Source organism: Halichoeres trimaculatus, unplaced genomic scaffold (genome assembly GCF_033239565.1).
Source record: "Halichoeres trimaculatus isolate MK-OKI-2021-1 unplaced genomic scaffold, fHalTri1.1 fHalTri1_scaffold_1, whole genome shotgun sequence".
NCBI classification, from domain to species: domain Eukaryota; kingdom Metazoa; phylum Chordata; class Actinopteri; order Labriformes; family Labridae; genus Halichoeres; species Halichoeres trimaculatus.
In genome coordinates, this window is record NW_027437179.1 from 38,064,407 (window position 1) to 38,081,154 (window position 16,748).

Here is a 16,748-nt window from a genome sequence, read left to right on the forward strand (position 1 = left end):
GATTTGAATATTTTGGAGGTAAACACTGAACAAACACATTAAGATGAGGATCAAATGACATATTGGTCTATTTTACACACTGACAGTATCTCCACCCTGCCTGCTGCTGATAACACACACACCAACACACCATGTAGCATATCCATACATACACATCCGGGTACACGTTTCATCTATGGACGATTTTACTAAATAGTAGATGGATTATTTTCTTCTACATTTCTGCACAAGTATCTCAGAGAGTCTAAACGCTGAGAAAAAAAATGTCTCATGTAATGCAGCGCGCCCAAGTTGTGCCAAAAGGATGACGCGATGGTGGAGGCAGGGCTCAGAAACGCGCAGCGCACTGTACGTGAGGTGCAAGTGAACTGATGGGTGACTTCATGTAGAGAGGGAGGGAGAGGGAGAGCATGTAACAGAAAATGATCAATCCCTGAACGAGGTGGGAGGGTCAGTCGGCACCGGCTCCTTCGCGGAGATGCTCCCCGCTGTCCAGATGACTTTACCGGCCGCGCGTGGCAGCAATTAACCGGCAGTTTGTCTTTCTACGTTCATCCTCCACACCTGGCTGGACTGACTGACTTAAACACGGGACGACCCACCCTTTGAGAGCTCTGAAATAACCGGATCTGCTCTGCTCATGAATGAGTCTCCTTTTATTTCAAGGTGAGTAGTGTCTCTCTGACTGAGCTGCAGCTTGGAGTGTGCAGGAGGGGAAACTTGGGCAGACTTTACGCGCCCTGGGTGAGACATCCAGGGACACTGCGCGCTATTTTTAAGACATTGCATGATGTGGATGATTTTTTTCTTCTAATTGCCACCTGTAACAGCGTACAGATGTGGGCTGATGCTCTCAAGACTCTTCCTCCTCCTTCTCTCTGAAGGAGAAGAGGCAGAGAAGCATTTATCTCCACTTTCGGTTCAATGTGCCCATTTGAGCAGTTTTCCCCAGACCTCTCTGCACATGTAGCGTATTCAGTGGTCACCAGGAGGATAACAGACTGAAGTCCGTCCTCCCCTGCTGCCTCCTCGTGCCTCCTCGTGCCGCCTTGGCAGCGCGTGCAGAGCAGAAGCCACTGGGACGTTGATAAGCCCGGGCAGCCTGAGCCTGAAAGAAGCCCAGCACACACAGCTGTAGCAGAGCCAGCCCCAACAATGCTGTTGACCAAGTGCATCTTTGTCACAGCCTCCCTCTGTGTGTGTGAGTGTGTGTGTGTGTGTGCGTTTGAATTCTTTGACTGTTAGACCTCATGCAAACCAGATGAAGCCCTCTCCTCCCTCTGTATGCTCTTTCTGGTCCGGCTTATCTAACCGGCCAGTTGGACCAGCTTTTATTCTCCTGGCCCCTTCAGAGCGGGTAAAGCCTCTCACGGACACAGAGAGAGGCAGAGAGAAAGATTGGCTCCACTGTCAGTGTGTTCATGCCAGTCATCAGCTTTCGCCACTTTATCAGTTGCCTGTTAATTTTAGAATTTAAATGAATCTCCACAGAAGTTCTGCGTCTCTCTCTTTAACTGTGTTTAAAGGCAAAAGAAAAATGAATCAGAGGAGTGTGTTTTGATGATTTCTGTTAAAGGGAAAAACTGTCTAAACTTTGACTTTTTGCCAGTTTCATGAAGACACTTGTTTGCAGGGTTCATTTGCAGGTTTGCAGGAGGAGAAGCTAATGCAAAATCATCTCTAAAAATAGGATTTCAGTGATTTTAAATCCTGAAAAGCATCAGGCAACTGCGGGTGTTGATTCCTCAAGGAGAAGTCTATGATGGCTTTGTCCACTTCGGAGAAAACGTCTTAACTGTGATGCTGAATGTGTCCTGTTTATAGGGGTGAGGACGGGCAAGAATCTTATGATACAATACACATCATAAGACTGTAAAAAAATGGACATCACTGCTCCCCCTGGTGGCTGGCTGCAGTATAGGTAAAAAAAAAAGTCCTTCTCCCCAGTCATTCAAGACGGGCTGTGGTCAAACTTTAAAAAAATGAATACACCTTGAAGAAATGTTTCTCACGTCCGATTGTTGTGGTGATTTGAAGATATTATTTGGCTGCCTTGTATCTGGGGCCTCTTTTTCTAAAATGTTTCGTTTTCATTAGTTATAAGAGGTTAAAAAATAAAGCTTGACGTCACGTTTAATGACTATTAACAGCTGCCATTCTCATGTATTTTTATTAGGGATTGTAAAATAGCTCAGGAGGGAGACCCAAGAAGAGATTAGACTCTTGAAAGAAAAAATAACACGTAGACTCTGGCTGCACAATGGCTGCCAATGGCGGCGCCTGTGACGGGGAAATTTTAGCTTCAAAACTGTACAATGATAAATGGCGGAGCCACACTGTCCACTCTATATACAGTCTACGGTCAGGATAAGATAATACCAGGATATCACAATATTTTGAGATACTGCGATATTCTACAGTTTACTTATTGATTGGAAACAGCTTTTCTATTTCATTGTGGTTAAAATAAAGAAAGTCAGATGCTGTGTTTCATACATTGACTTAACTTGAAAACATAAAGTGCATCAAGTTTGTCGCTTGGACCAGTGTTTCCCAATCCTGGTCTTTGGGTACCCCTGCCCTGCATGTTTTAGATGTTACCCCACTCCAGCACACCTGATCATTTGAATCAGGTGTGTTGGAGTCGGGAACATAAAGAAACCTTCAGGGCAGGGGGTCCCCAGGACCAGGATTGGGAAACACTGGCTTAGACTACTTTGACATTAAACAAATCCAAAAAAAAAAAAGGTTAGTTGAAAGACCTGGTCAGTTGGTGAAACTGGTAAATGTCGCTTGGTGTAACTAATGTCACTCAAAAGAAATCTAACATTGCACCAAACATGATCATGATTATTATTTTATCAGTCTACTGCACTGTGAGAATTAAACTTAAAATGATTTTAAACTAACTGACCCAAGAATAGACAGAGAACATTAATATTTACGGCATTAAACCAATATCATCAAGTTTAGGAATAAAATATTTGTATATATGTTGAGATTTTATTTATTATATAGTTTACAGCGGAGTAGCTCTTCCGCGCCATCTACTGCAGTGGAGGTGTGGAAGACGTACTGTACTTCCAACTCACCTAAAATATGATTTTTCATTTTACCTCAACCCATATTAATCCCTTTTTCTTACATTCTTCAGGGAATCTTCCCTGGAAAATAAAACTATTGAGTTTAACCAGAAAGCACACATTTTTCCATGCATGGATTTGAGCAGTTTGCGTCTTCAGCTGTGAAAAGTCTTGGCTCACCCCAATTTCTCTGCCAATCAGAACTAATAAAGATGATCAAGAACCATCTGTGTGCAAAGAAATAATATTGAACATCCGTCTGATGTTTGATTATCAGATCTATCCTTGGGAAGGTGCTTTGAGGTACCTCTCCCTGCTTTCTGTGCTGCTGCTGCTGCTGCAGCATTACTGTAACACGCTTGAATCACAAATCTGGTTTGAATACAACTTTAAAAGCTCCAAATCTGCATGTTTATTCAGGAACAATGTCCCGCTAAAAGAGGATTTTCCACAGACCTCACTCTGATCAGTTTTTATCTGCAGAGAGATCCGTTTTCCTCCCTGAGATAAAAGGCGTCTGTGGATAGTTCGGTGGAACCTGGACACGATTAAAGGCTGTAGAGATTTCCAACTGTCATTATCGCTGCTTTGAGGAGAGACTGAGTTAAAGAGCTGGATTTGATCAGTTATGTTCCTGTTTCCCCCTACAATGTGTTTACTGGACTGAGAAGAAGCATGAAAAGGCTGTTTTCAGTTTGATATTTGCGATTGATGGTTTTTTAAAAGCATGTGTTCATCTCTTTTGTATCTGCAGAGTAAACGCAGAGGGATTGCGTGTGAACTTCATCTCTTTTGGAGTCTTTTAACCCCGCAGACAACACCAGACCAGTGTAGGTGAAGTAATTTGGAACATCTGTCTCTGTCGAATTCACCCACGAGCCAGGAGTTAAGTGTTATCTCCGACTTCTGCAGAGATTAATGAGCGAGGCTGTAGGTTTGAGGAGACTGAAAAAAATGAGAAACACAGGTCTGTAACTGATGAGAAAAACAGCTTCGGATTCAAACGTCCACCAGTTCAGAGTGTGACATTAATTCTGGGCTAATTTGAATATCAGGGGAGCGCGATGGATGTGGGTCAGGGGCAAAGGCGACGCCGAGTTGCTGCAGCAGTACATCAGGCGAATTAGTGTATGTAACACAATTACACGGTGTGTGAGTGCACAGCAGCTCGCCGCTACTACCCATAGATGGAGACCCCCCACCTCAAACCCTTCCCCCTTCCCCCCACTGCTACCCCAGTTGCCCACGGAGACACTGATTAAACACGACTGCTCAGATGCTACTGCCCGAGGTGGAAGAAGGAGGAGAGCCCCCAGTGTGAGTGAGTGTGTGTGTGGTAGTGTTTGCATGCACTGTATGTGTGTGCATCCATACGTAAGTGCCCGTTATGTATGTATTGATTCATGTGTCTGTGCATAGTAGTGTGCGCATTAAGAGAGGAGAGGGGATCTGAAAAATGAGAAGAGACACAGTCATTGATGTGAATTGACGGAAAAGAAAGGAGGACAGAAAAAAAGAGGAGAAAAGAAAACACTGCAGATCATCAAGCACAGCTGATACGCTGTTTCTCCTTCCTTATCCCTCTCTCAATCTTCACGCCTCCTTCTGTTTGTGTGTGGTCCCCTGCCCGAGGGAGGTGGATGTACAGGTAGATAAAGGTGGAAAATATGGTTAGAGAGGAGATTAAAAGGTGGGAAACATGAAGAAAGCCAGGCTAATAAACACAGCTCTGAGAGGGAGACAGCGGAGGAGACGAAGAAGAGGCACAAGTGGAAATTGTGCAGCTCACCTGCCAGATGGCAGCTTTGGCAGCCCCCTCGGCACGCGGTGATGACGGTCTAGCAATATGGCGCATCGCCTCCAGATTGTCACAGGGTTGTTGATACAAACAGTGCGATAACTTTGCTGATGTGTGTGTTTTGCGTGCTACTCTCTGGCACCAGTGTTAGCAGGGAGCATATGGGCAAGTGGAAGAAACACCAACAAAGTTAAAGGAAGTCATGTGTTACTTCTGACTGAGGAAAGTGTTGACACATGACTTTTTAACTTGAAGAGTTTTTGGTCTTAAAGCGACACGCCTGCAGTTTTAAGCACTAAATGCTCAAAGTACTAAAGGCTCTGGTGAAATCATCAGTTTTTTTTTGTCAGGTTAGACTTCACTTCAACTCAGGATCCGGTGTTTCAAGGTCAGGCCTTTTATTTGATAGAAGTGAAGTGTTTACCTGCGTCACAATTAAACAGAAGAAGCCAGAAAGTTTCATTTTTAACACAAACTTAGCGGAAAAGCCTTCCTTTGACTAAAATCCTGACATATCCTCAAATAACCGAACCGTACAGTCCCACTTTTTTGGACCCTTCTGTTGGGGTGCCAGACTAAACTAATCCAACCCCAGAAGGTGGAGCTAGAAACATTGCAGTCTATTGATTGGTTAAAAGAATCATCACTTCCGGTGCGGCAGCGGTTCTTGTATTACACCTCACGGCACACAGCCTTCTCTGAAACAAAGCTTGATTATCCAGGCTTTCTTCTTCGTTGGATTTATTAGTGGCATACACTGTGTCATGCTATTACTCTAGATGTCCCTAACCAATACACCTATTGGTATCAGTGCTCGATATGGCTATTTTTGGAGGATGGGATAGCATCGGATTTCTAACATGATCGGGACCTCACCAGTTTTTTACCTGTTTTCAGCACCGTCATGCTTTACGGCTGCTGTAAATCAAACCACATTGCCAGCATGTCCGCTGTGTGAGACTACTTCTCTTCAGAAAGCAATGATTGTAAAACAGCGTCTTGCAACATTTGTAAAGTGAGTGTAAAGTGAGTGTTCCCTCGAGGAGGTACCAACAGGGCTCACTTTAACACAACAAATACGATTGGTCAACAGAGTACAGGATTTATCAGAGAAAGGGACTGGTATCGAATGACATGAAAAGATTGGACCTGAAGTCAAAGAATCTGTATTGAGATGTCCCTGGCTATTACATAACTGATGCGGCTATCAGCACCTGCTTATATGCAGCCTACCAATAGGGGGCACTGTTGGCTGTGGAAATCTAAACAGGATCAGGCTTTGCCGACCCACCCTGTACCAAAGTGCACTGATTCATATCAGACTGCTTGGTTGAAATGAGTTCTTACTTTCCTACAAAACACAACTGTGGAAATATGGGCTGTATGAATTACAACATGAATTTGAAGTGAATAAAAATTGTCGCCAGTATTACGGAGAGCTTTAAGAGCAGGGCTTCCTCTCTTTCTTATTTCCTCCTCAGTCAGCTAAGTCAGCAAACGGATTGTTTTAGTACATGTGACATTACACACTGTGCTCAGCTTCTCTCGGAGCGCCCCACACGCTACAGGATTTCTAGTCGCAAATATTAAAAATGTTGGTCATTTACAGTCTCTCAATTTGAAGCCTTCAGAGAGAATTGGAACAGAAAAACCAGACATGAATTTATGAGCTATCGGGGTCATGTACACAATAACCACAAGGGGGCACTGTAGGTAAACTGGCAGGTGAATACTACAAGAAGGGCACAGGAGAAGTAGTGGTTTGGGTAACAGGAAGAGCACACGGTTTTTACGGCTAGTCATCAGGGTTTGACCAAACAAATGAAGTAAGTTGTCTATATAAGTTGCGTGTTTCCTGGGGATAAACAAATTGAAGAAACAAGTCTGTCGTAACTTAGGATTGGATGCTGGTATCTTTCAGAAGCGCTTCAAAAACACCTCACTCTTGCACCCAGACAGTGACTAAAAATATGGCCAGAGTAGTTACTACAACAATTAGGGATGGGTACCGAATTGGGTGTCTTTAAAGGTACTGACTGAATTTTGTCAAAAGTACCGGGTAACAAGTCATGTAAAACCAAAAGGTACCATGTTGAGGTACTTAAATGCATCCTTGTGACTGTGAGGGAGTGGAAGAGTAGGTGATTTCCCGTGCTGGACATGAACACAGCATTACAAGTGTACACATTGAAGAAAACATATGTTAAATTGAAAAATCTTTTCTATTTTAGTATTAAGAAAATTGTTTTTTCTTACCGTATAAACACAGAAAAGTGCCGAAAATTGGTACCATTGAGTACTGGTACCGTTTGCCAGGTACCAGGCATCGGTACCGTATTGTACCCATCCCTAATAACAGTGTTTTCAAACAGAAAATCAGGCCTTTGCTGGCTTTGATTGTAAGGGTGGAAGAGTGGGATTATCCTGTAGTGTGTACCCGCCTTAAGTCTCAAAAGCTTGAGTTTAAAACTCTGTATCAAAAACAAATGGGTGATGTCACAGAGACTACATCCATATATTACACAGTCTATGGTTATAACACCTCTTTAGACATCCTGGTACAGACCAGCTGCACTTGAGTCCCTGTCCAATCTGGAAAAACTATCAAGACAAGTTTTCATCTCTGTCTCGTGCAAATGAAGTAAAAGCTCAACTCAGAGTCTCAGTGAGAGTCATCAGTGTTCGGGGACCCAGACTCTGGAGTCTTGGATAATGCAATAGGAAAACATGTTTTTAACAGTGATGCAATAATGACGTTAAATATGAGATAAGGAGGATATGACAGCAGGAGGAAGTGTAGTGTTTTTGCTTCTGTTAATCTAAAAATCCGAACAGAAATCAGATCCCGAGTAACAGAAACAAATAACCACATAGGACTCTGACAACCAGTCTATTTTTAGCCTGAAACATGTGAGGTAATCTTCATGTGTTTTTACTGTGCAAAGAAGAGACTAGGAACCCACATGAGATTCACATGGGACTGCGATCAAGGGCGGCCTCTCCAATTAACACAAATTATCAGGCGTCCCCAGGTAATACTTGCTCAGCCTAAATCAGACTGTAGGGAATAAAATTCAGGATACTTTGGCAGCTTCTTCAGCACTCTTAATCCTTTTTGTTCAATTCTTTCTCCTGTAAGTTCCTGAATTAATGATTTTATAATACTGGACAGCTTCGTCCTTGCATTGAATCATGAGGAGAACTACTACTATGAAGAGACCTGAAAGAAAAATATGAAATTTATTTTAACTGAAAGTAGCTTGCTGCAACATTTCTTTACATAAACATTTTTTTAAAATTGAAATGTCCTTTGCAGGGCACAGCGGGACTATCTTATACTGAAAAATGGTCTTTTTCCGTCATTTTTTGTACAGTTTTAAAGCGGGAACCAGCAGTTTTTTGTCCTCAAAATAAAACAAAAATTATCTAATAACTAGAAGTTAGTTTGCAACAGCTGTAGCTTGTTTGTCTTTCCTTGTCCAGGAGTAAAATGCCATTAAATCTGGGAAAAAATGTTGAAAACTTAAAACTAAACTTGAATTGGGCTATGGGGTTATGTATGGAAGTGTGCAAGTGTATATTTATTGGTGTATGAATCATAGACTGTAAAAAAAAAAGACGTCATCTTGCTCAAATTGAGTGAGGTTGCCACAAAAACGGCTCCCCTTGGTGGCTGGCTGCAGTATAGGTCAAAAAATCCATCTCCCCAGTCATTCCAGATGGGCTGTGGTCAGACTTTAAAACATTAATACACCTCATAGAAATGTTTCTCACGTCACATTTGAAGATATCATTTGGCTGCCTTGTATCGAGGTCCTTTTTTTCTGAAAAGGTTCGTTTTCATTAGTCATAAGAGGTTAAAACTGTTGCATAAAGTACCAAGCATGTCACATGCAAAAAAATAGATCTAGCGAGTCCCGATGTCCAGTGTGGAGGACATTGGGGAAAATTGTTGTTTAAGTTTGTAAAAGCACAGCACAGGAGGTCCTCTACAGGGCACAACAGGTTTATTCTTGCAGACTGTTTTGCTTCTAAAAGAAGCTCTGAAAGAGATGTCCTCTACAGAGGACAAAAATGCATTGTTGGGTCTCAGGATGTAAGAGTCCTGGAACATTCGAGTTAGTTATAAATTAACATGTGGTAATTGAACTTGGAAGTAGAAATGCATGTGTCGGTCATGGAAAGTGGTGTTATATAACATGGAAAATGTATGGAAATTGGTCTTGATGTAAAAAAATCCATGGCTAATCCAGTCACTCCACTTTCAACATTCTGATCGCCTTCATTCCAGCAAACGCCTCCGACTGAAATCATTTTCCATTTTGAGAAAATTAGGTCTTTGTACGCTTTCTGCATTGGGTGTCAGTCCAAGTAGATGACATTTTTTTTTAATAAATAAAAACATGAAATGCTTCTGGATAGTCTCCATATTCATCAGGGCTTTTACTAAATTAATAAGACTGCAGAGTTTGAGGTTTTCAGCCATTCGTTCTGTTGACTCAACACTGTGTGAGTCTGGTTTCAGCTGCTGGAAGTGAAGCCTGAAAAAGACTGAATAATTCATGGAAAGGTCAAGGTTCTGGAGAAAAAAGCTCTAACCTTGATTCAAACAACTGAATTAAGTTACAGGAGGAGGGCAGTATCTACTGCATCGCTTTTTCTCTGTGACCTTTGGCAGAGTTCTTTGCCAAATCACCCAAACTACGGTGGCCCTGAGGGCTCACAGCGCTGCAACTTAAGGAAACACATGCAAAAAGCCAAAACGCAACCAAATTAGGAAAACATCTTCATCAATGTGACATGTGACCACAACACAACACATTAGAAAAATGTGATGCACACTGCAACACAACGCAAATGTTTCCAGAGGACACTTTAAAGTGATGCACAAGTCCAGACAGGCTTGTTGTTTCTGTGGATTTTTAGTCGCAGCTTTATTACCCATACTTCAATACAATGATAAATAAATCAAAAATACTTGTTACCTCATTTTCCAGAGCGTGTCTGGACATGTGCATCACTTTCAAGTGTCCTCCGGAAACACTTCCATTGTGTTGTAGTGTATTTGCAGCACGTTTTTCTAATGTGTTGTGTTGTGTTGGTCTTAGCAGTGCATTTTCTCAGTGCTGCCCATGTGTTGTCAAATTAATGAAGATGTTTTCTTTAGAGCTGTTACTTTGGCACATTCATTAAATTAATTACTTACGCCGCAAATTAACGCTAGATTAACTCCTTGGCTGCCAGCCATTTTCAGAGCATCTTTCAAAAACCCAAATAATATAGTTTTCTCTGACTATGTAAACACCAAAACTACCTAAGACGAGTGGACTCCTGTTTTCAATCCAAAAAAACAGACAAGCTTTTCTGATCGCGTTCATCTTGGACGCTCCATTCTTTGATCCTCGCCATGATCTCCATCGTCTTTTCTCACAATAGCGTTGCTCTGTCTCTCTGAACTACCGCGACACATCCAGATTGGGGCGTGAGCTGCCCGAGCTTTTCTGACTTGCAGCGTCTCGCTATGTCTCTGTCATTTCACATCTTCTCCTCATATCCATGCTGAGCTCTCATCCAAAGAGCGCACCGCTCTCACCCACAGTAGTTTATGAGCAGGATTTTGATTGACAAGCTCCGCCAGACCCTGCCTCCCCCTGCTAAAAAACACAATTTACTTCTTTAGACGCAGCAAACAGTTGCAAACAAATTGGAAAAAAATGTGGATTCACAAATATTCTCTTCTTTGTGTATTCATTTGATAAGTCATGAACTACAATCTTGTAACGTCCTAGTATTCGAATTCTTTATTTGGGGACTTAATCACCTGACAGCAATAGTTTCCTCAATCTGCTTTTCTTAAGTTGCAGTGTTGTGAGCTCTCAGGGCCACCATACCCAAACGCTTGAAACTCTCACACAAAAAGTAAGTCATCAGTTACCTACAGTACCTCATGTCCCAGAAGCCCTGAGCACCTGGACTACATCAGTGTTCAGCCTTTGGCAGCAACAACCCAGGTGGGACTGGACTAACTTAATAGACTTGGAGAATTGAATATAATTTGAGGATGAAGTTTGATCAGCAAGGACAGGTTATCGTGATGGAAAATCTTCTCTGTTGCGTATTTACTCGAAACGCTTCTCCTTCAGCCTGAGGGAGCTTTTTAGAAAAACAAATTTAAAAACCTTCACTTCCATTTGGCCTCCGGAGAATTTCCATTTGAGTGAATTTCACCTGTGTTTGCAGTCCTGGTGGACCTTTTTGCCCACTAGGGTGCTGTACTTTCAAGCAGGCTATTTCTATTTCTGAACACTGAGGCAATTTCCGTGCATTAGCCCGAAATCACACTCGGGGACGGAGTAGATGGGATAGAGTTTCACAGTGGGTTAGAATTAGGGACGAGCCGGGCGGGCCGTGGAGACAGGCTGAGATAATCTGCGCAGATGCTTGTATTTGTACAGCTTTTGGGTGAATGGCCACCAAAGGCCTTATTTGCTCTGCGGATTAAATGTTAAATGGGTTTTGGAGCAGCAGATACTTAGCAGGAAAGTTGTCGAACACGCTGCGTCTCTCCTCCTCTTCCTTGTTTCTCTCGCTGTCTTTCGCCGTCTCCTCTCGCTCGCAGTGATTTGTCAGCACTGGAGGTAGCAGCTGTTCCTTTTGCATTGTGACGCCTTTGATCGTAATTACTCGTGCCAGATACCTCCAACCCTGGCATCCTCCACCCGACGGAGCCATATGGGCGAAGATGGAGGAAGCGGTGGAAGCATACAGGCGTCTTTGGATCCAGTTCTTTGATTTCTGTGTGCTGTGGTGTGGGAATTATGGACATATGTGCTTCGCAGTTACACATGGAAGCTCCGCCTGGCTGTGTTTGATTATTTTCCTCATTCGAACACTCACTGGGGTCTAGTCTGTGCCAAATGTAATGTCTCTCCCCTGTCACGTCTCCATGATTTATGCATTCAAAAGCAATATAGCACTGCACATGTGTAAGTGAATCAGCCTGAGAAGAGATGTAGCTTTGTTGTGCAGAAAGAGCAATGTCAGCTCAGACGAATAAAGACACTACTTCAGAAGATGGAGCAGACAATAAAATTACAGACATGCTAGAAGCAGAGTATCAGGCTGGTAGTCACTGAGCCAAGTAAAAATGGCTCTTAGAGGAGAAAAAACACGTCTTGAGAGCTTTTCTGTACTTGTCTGCGAACTGGAGAGTGGAGCTCACATTTCACTACCCCTCATTCTGTATTCCCCTCAGCTGCACCGTCCAAAGATCACTCAGAGCCCCGGTCGGACTCCTCTGTTTACCCCTTGTTCTTCTCCTTGCACTTAAGCGACGTTATGGATGAGGGGCTGCTGTGCAGCTCCAGCAGCCCGGCTCACACGCACACGCTGTGTGGTTTTCCGAAAGAAAAAGAGCAGCCAGCTCTGTCTTCTCCTGCGCTCGCTGAATTATAGAAGACCCTCTATTGCACTTGAGCTGCATGGGTTTTCATCACAGAGCTGGAGGTCACTTTGACTCTCCCTTCTCCGCTCATAATACATGCAACACGAGGGCTTCAGCAGTGGAGAGGAGCCTGCTTGAGGTCACCATTAACCAGGGAAGACCGACAATAAGATTTATGGAAGAGGAGTCCGAGCTGAGGAGAAAGGCATGCATGGTTAAATCTGGCTGTGGCTGCAGTGCCCTTCATCTGCTCCCTGCTCCTAACAGCAATTTCAGACACAGTACTGTATCTGCATGTATAATGCATAGCTCTAAGATAATGGCATGCATTGCAGAGGAGGCTGCTGCTGACTGTGTTGTGGCGATGTGTTGGAATTGGTCCCCTATGCCACATTTGCCTCTGCTCGGGTCCCTGGCAGCATCCTGCAGTTATTAGGAGCAGAGCGTGTTTGGATGACGTAGTGCAGTTTTAGTGTTCCCTGCAGACATCCCTCACTGCTCTACCATCAAGATTAGTGGCTGGCTGGAGAGCCCTAAAGCGTGCAATATCAGCGCTGGCCAATAAACTAAATAAGCAGGAGAAAAGCCAACTACAGTTGTTTGTCACGTTTGGGGTTTTACATGAGGAGAGTGTAGAGAGTTATGCAACAAAAAGATGAGAGCAGAAGGCTGACTGTTCAGAATCCAGGAGATAAGACATCCAGTGGAGATGTATCAGCAAAACCCAGAGCTGGAAACACAGGGAGTTGTGAGGAAACAAGGCTGGAGCACGTTTAAAGAGATGAAAAAGGAGTACAAGAGAAAGTACACTTGTGATAAATAGACAAAGGTGAGCTGGGCACAGAGAAACTGGTGCATAAAACCAGAGGACTACAGCTTGAGTATCCTCGAATAAACTGCACGGCTCTGGAACAAAGTGCTGAAGATTGTACCAAAGTTAAACTTCCTGTGCTATCCTCGTCAGGGTCTGGGTCTGAGTCTGAGTCCAGTTTACCATTAGTATCAGTATAAATTGTGGGGAAATTTTCATGCTGCTTTTTGACTCTAAGTTAAGTAAAGTTATCCTCATACAAAGACAGTATGGCTTCAGTCTGAGTTGGATCAGATTCACATTTTCATGTCTCCTTGAACACTGTAACGCACATTGAGATCCCAAGCTAGGCTGGACCCATCGGCTTAAAGATAGACAGCAACTTCAGAGAAGAGTGGTCTGTTGGAACTGACTCTGCATTACTCTGCGCACACGTGTGTTGTTGGTCGTTTCTCCTTGATCGAGCTATAAAAACTTTTTCAACTAAAGCCATCTGACTCTCCTAAGTCTTCTCAATGAAGCGGTCAAGGTTAATGAAATTTCCTCAACATAAACATCAGATTCTGTCTTGAGATTTACATATGTTAAGTCATGGGACATTACAATACTACATTACGCTAGGTAATGATATTTTAAGTCACTTCATGTTATGTTACATTATATAATGTCATGTTACATTAGGCTGTTATTGCGTCATGCCACTTTATGTTACGCAGAGCCTATGCTACATTACGTTTCATCAACAATACGTTACTAGGGTTGTTCAATAACACTTTTTTCCAAACCGGTACCAGTACGAGTTCTCCGTCTTGAGTATAAACTGATACCAAGTACCAATACCACTGGGAATGGGTACCGAATTAGGTATTTTATAGGTACCGACTGATCTATCAAAAGTACCGGGTAGCGATTCACGAAAAGTCAAAAGGTATCATGTTTAGGGACCTAAATGCATCTGTGTGACTATGAGGGAGTGGAAGAGTGATTGCGAGAGTGAGTGGCAATTTTCTATGCTGGACATAAACATAGCATTACAAGGTTATATATTAAAGAATAAATACCTCAAATTGAAAAATAAAAACTATATTATTAAACAAATGGATCTTTTTTCACCAAATAAGCACAAAAAACAACCGTAAATTGCTACCGTTGAGTACCAGTAACGGACTGCTTGGTGGAAACGCAGCTATAGCATCTTAAAGCAGAGAATCTTAAAACCAGGCTGTTGAAAGATTGAAAGGCTAAAAACTGCAGTTCCTTGAGTGTCCACTTGCGGCTCACTCCAAACTCAAGGAAACCCCATTGCAGCCCAGATTTAAACGAGTTTTACAGCAGAAAAAAAAACACATATGCAGCCAGGTATGGATGATAGCTGGGTTCCGAATAGCTCATTTCTTTATACCCACATAACAACAGGAAAGTTTATGCTAAGTACCGATTGCCAGGTACTGGGCATCGGTACAGATCCCTAAATACCACTAACACTAATGATGAATACAGTTTCAATTAACAGTGACAGATCATTTTGAACAAAGACAGCATAGTCACTCTGCCATTAAGTCCAAAATAAAACACAAACAGCTCTCTGAATTTTCAATTTTTTTAAATAAATTAACAAAAGTGCAAAATAAAAACAACAACTGTCAACAGTTTAACTATCTTTTAAAAGAAACAGAAGTGAAAAATAAAACAGTTTAACCATTTACTCTCCTTGGTTCTTTCATATTGTCTGAACAGGACCTGATGCATGTTTGCCGTGGTGTTAAACTGCAGCAAGTAGCGCCAACTATTGGCGAGGAGGACTCACTTGATGTAAGATTTTCCTTCGAGATTACCAATACATTGAAAAAAGGTGGTATTGGCCCGATAGTTGATACCGATACCAGTGCTTGCCCATCCCTACATGTTACATTAATAACACGCGTGACATTACGATACATCACATTGTGGTACATTGCATTATAATGTTTTGTTATATTGAATACCCACTGCACCTCACTCGGTACAGGGTTACGCCCACTTACATTGCATTGCATTGTGATCACTCAAAGTGTCAGAGTTTAACTGATCATCTTAACATGTTAGACTCAGTGGTGAAGTCGCTTCAGGGTCACATTAACGTTAGCTCCTATATGCTAGCCAGCTAACAGTTGTTTTTAACAGTCCAGGTGATTTTGGCTGCTCTTTTACTTTTCTGGGTGTATCGTACAGGTGTTTGCTTAAGTCTGAAATTCCAACACATGCATACAGGTGAAGCCAGCCCTTAGTTGTACCTGAATGAATACCACAGAGAGCTCCTCCAACAACTAACAAAAACACTGAAACTGTCTTCATAAGGAAATGAGTTTGAGTCTTCCTTTCCTTATTCCCAGCCCAAATCTAGTCAATGCTTCAGTCTAAATCTGAAGTGAAAAAGTTCCTGTCTTAATTACAACACCAAACAATGATACGATTAGCCAAACAATATGATTGAAAAACACAAATACTGTTGAGACTGCTTCTGCTCCTTCCTCTGGCTGAATTACTGAATTACTCTGGCTGCTGCTTTGGCTGTTGTTGTGGTTTCCAATTTAAGGCGGCATACAGAGTCCTGGTATACGGCTAACAAGCCAAACAAGCTATTTTTTTTATTTCAACAAGATAATCCAATAACCACAAACATTTGTTGTCTTTCTGGTATTTCTGGATGCCTAAAGAGACTCTGAACTTTGATAACATACTTTTTACAATTTTAGCCGGCTGTGATATAAAATCCAGCAGGGACACACACGGGCGTTTTAAAAACACTAAATGACTCTGTAGCACTTGTTTCCAGAGAATACGAGCATCAAAAAGCATCAGAGTCACTTATTTATATACTTGTTAAATGTTTTCCTTCCTGACTGTGTGAGAAATGTCCAGGGGAAGCTCTGCTGTTAGAACATAAAAATTAACCACAGGCCAACTGTGACTACATTTCACTACGTGGCATCAAAGTGTAGCTTTCCTGTGGGTGTCTGTAGTGTTAGCATCCTCGCTACACATTATGCCCTCTGAGGCTCCAGTCTGCGTTTCTGTGAAGGCCGCCTTACGAGCCGGGGCCAACACGCCCTGGGCTCATCCTCTGATACAACACGGTGGACTGATCATAAAACCTTTCTTTTTCTTCTCACAAACCCCACCGGTCTCATGTGATTTAACGTGACATTCACTTATAAGTCAGTGCTAATAAAGACGGCATTTTCATGTCCTAATTCCCCGACTCATCACTGAAGGTACCAGCGACAGCCCCTGGCTCTGGCTTGCTGGCTCCCTCCTCCCTCCTGTCTCTGCCACGTTTGACCTACTTCTGTCTCCACAACATTGTAAACAGATCTACTAATTGCCTTCATTTATTCATTTGGAAGTCAAGTTCTGTTGCAGCTGGCGCCCTCCCAGCTCATTCATGTGTAATGTGTACAACCCAGACCCTCCCCCCGATGACTCGTCCATGTGAGTGTACAGGAAACCCCTGACAAAGTATCCCATCAGGTTTTCATACTGTAAATGCAAATATCAAACAGTGAATTATCACAAAGTGCTGCTGCCAAAACTTTTTACACCAGTCTGAAATAAAATAAAAGAAAGGTCCAA

At 42.6% G+C, this 16,748-nt stretch overlaps 1 protein-coding gene across 1 annotated transcript in view; it reads left to right on the plus strand.

Moving 5' to 3' along the window:
• The first annotated feature begins 387 nt into the window (after nt 1–387).
• The window catches only part of LOC141790193 (plexin-A2-like), a 178,137-nt gene continuing 161,776 nt past the window's right edge, over nt 388–16,748 (plus strand). The window contains exon 1 of the mRNA XM_074669894.1: nt 388–666. The gene's annotated coding sequence lies outside the window, so the exon portion shown is untranslated. The remainder of the gene's footprint in view (nt 667–16,748) is intronic.